Genomic DNA, 2,799 nt, shown 5'->3' with positions numbered 1-2,799 from the left:
CCGGCCTTTTGGCCCATCAAAGGTCCATACTCTTGGGCCTAAGGCCCAAGCCTAATTAAATCAAATTCCAACCCATTTTTAAATACTAATTAAATCCTTATTGAATCAAAGTACTATAGTGTATAAATTAAATAATTATACACTTGAAATCACAAATCCATAGATTCTAACCCACAATACATATGGCCAAAGGTAGATCATCCTTTCCCAAAATTTATCCATTAAATTTGGCCATAGTCCTTAATACAAGACATTAATTTCAGCACCCCTAATGACCGGTAAGGAATTTCAGGATGCCACAAGGAGTTCTCAGCTCTTTCTCACTCATGGTTTAGTCTTTACACTGAAACCCGTTTTCCAAATCCACACTGGATTAGAAGGTGAGCGATCCACACACAACAAACAATTCTAGCATTCAGCTAACACAGACATGCACCAGCATTAATTTAAAGGCTTTTCTTACTACTATCCCAAGAGTCATTGCTCCTTATCACTCCAATCTTGAACCTGGCTCTAATACCACAAAAATGGGATGTCACGTCCCGATCCTCGGTCACGTGCCCATCCTTATCTATTTGGTCGATTTTAAACATGATATCCCAGGACAACGTATCGCCGACCCTTTCATTTTCAATAGCACATGCGGAAGCAGTTATAAATCCTAGACAATAAAGCAATGGGATAGAAAAGTAGGGCCATAATTTTCATACTAAAATTCACAACCACACTTTTATACAAGCACCTCATAGTATATAATGCAATACTATTCACAGGGGTTTGATCTAACACTTATTTACATATAATCAAGGTCTGACAAAACAAGATGGGATCTCAGTTCTCATCCGAGTCGTACTCATGATCCTCCTCATGGTCATCTTCTTCTCCAAAATTTTCCTCCTCATCTAGTTCCACATTAGAGTTCTCCTCTTCGATTCCTCCTCCTCGGGCTCCTCATCGGGTCCCGAAATGGTTATTCAATTGCACAATTCAATTGTCTAACATGCATCACAATTATCTAATAATCACTAATCTACTTTAATCTAACCACATAATTGCACTTAATTAAATTTAATCAACCCTTAAGCATAATTAGGAAACTAAGAAAGTATTAGTGAGTAAAACTCACTTGGCAAAGCGAAGACTGAAACACCGCGATGGCGATGCGATGGCGGCCGAATTCCAACTTTTCGGTGACGTCAACTATCACTTGGGTTGGGCCCAAAGGCCTTGCAAGCCCATAGCAAATTGCTGGGCTTGGGCTGAACTTGGGCCAACTAGCTTCGTGGGCTGAGTTACTAAAACTTCTTGGGCTTCAAATGGGCCAAACACGTGAAGATGGGCTGATGCATTTCACGAGCTGAAGAAAGCCTGAAGGAGCTGCTGGGCCTGTCTGAAACTCATATGGGCTGAGCTGATCCTAACCAACTGTGGGCTGGAAATCACGAGCCCAAGATTGAAGACACTGGGCTAAAGAAACGTTTCATTGGGCCATGACATGCGGAGGAGAAACAAATGGGCGGAATTGTTTCCAGCTTCGCTGGCTTCATCTGGCGCGGCATGATCGAAGTAGAAACAGAGCTGGGTTTCGGCTTCGCCGGTAGCTAGATCCGTGAGCTTCAGTGGTGGCTGATTTGTGGGTGGTGTCGCGACAAAGAGTCAATAAAGACTTCGATTGAAGAAGACCAACAATGTTAGGGTAGCTGGGTGGAGAGATCGTGGAGATGGACCGCACAAGAGTTATTTCGGTTGATTGAGCTGTAGGGAGACGTGCGCTTGCGGAGCTGCTAATGGGCTAGGCTCCACGCAGCTGAAGGCGAGAGGCAATGCGGGCGACTTGCTGGCGTCCAAGGAGTTGAAGATTGGTGGATTGGACATGTGGAGAAGAGAGCAGCTTTAGCGAAGTAGTCGTGGGCTGGCCGCTAGATTTGTAGGGTCAACGATGGAGCAAGGGTGATAATGGATGAGGCAGTTGTAATAATGGAGTGACAAGGGTTAGTGGATTGTAGCGGCAGAGAGAAAAAGGGACGATGAAGCTGTTTTTTTTACTCCCAAAGAAAAAGAAGGAATTAAAGGAAAGTAGAAATGGAAGGGATAAGAATGAGAGAGAGAGTTGCTGTGGAGATGAAGTCGGTGAGACTTGCTGGAGAAGCCGAATGAGAGGGGGTCAAGTCAAAACAAAATATCTCATTCATGATTAACAAACCATAAAAGTCTTCAGCCCAACCAATGGAGAATTTGCTCCAATTTCACCCAAATTAAATCATTTTTTTGTAGGTAACTATGCCCATTTTCAGCCAACCTTTCCAATGGGTCACTCAAGGGGCCAATTTCTCCACAATTCCACACCAAATGAAGTCAATTTGAGGACCAAACTGTAGTAGTCCATCACCCCTACAAATTTGCACAATCTCCTCACCATTGACTTAAATTTGGTGACCCAAAATTCCTCTAATAATGCCCATCCGAATTTCCGAAACCGAATTCTATTTTGTGGTTAAAATCAATCAAACGCGATTTTAGTCCGATCCGACCTACCGGGTAGCTTTTAGGGATTTTACTAGGTTATATCTCTTAATGGATTTACCCAATATATTGGTTAACTCGTGACTGATTAACTCACAGAAAAAGGACCATAGGTGTGCCGGTGAAATGCCCATTTCATATATTCGAGACGGGGTCAAAATTCGAGATGTCACAATATGAGTCCTTTAGAATGAAACCTGGAGAGTCTATTGGTGATATATTCATCCGCTTTATAGAAATTGTAAATGCCTCAGCCTACCATGGTCAATCAATTTC

This window comes from Eucalyptus grandis, chromosome 8, assembly GCF_016545825.1.
Source record: "Eucalyptus grandis isolate ANBG69807.140 chromosome 8, ASM1654582v1, whole genome shotgun sequence".
NCBI lineage: Eukaryota > Viridiplantae > Streptophyta > Magnoliopsida > Myrtales > Myrtaceae > Eucalyptus > Eucalyptus grandis.
This window is presented reverse-complemented; position numbering follows the sequence as displayed.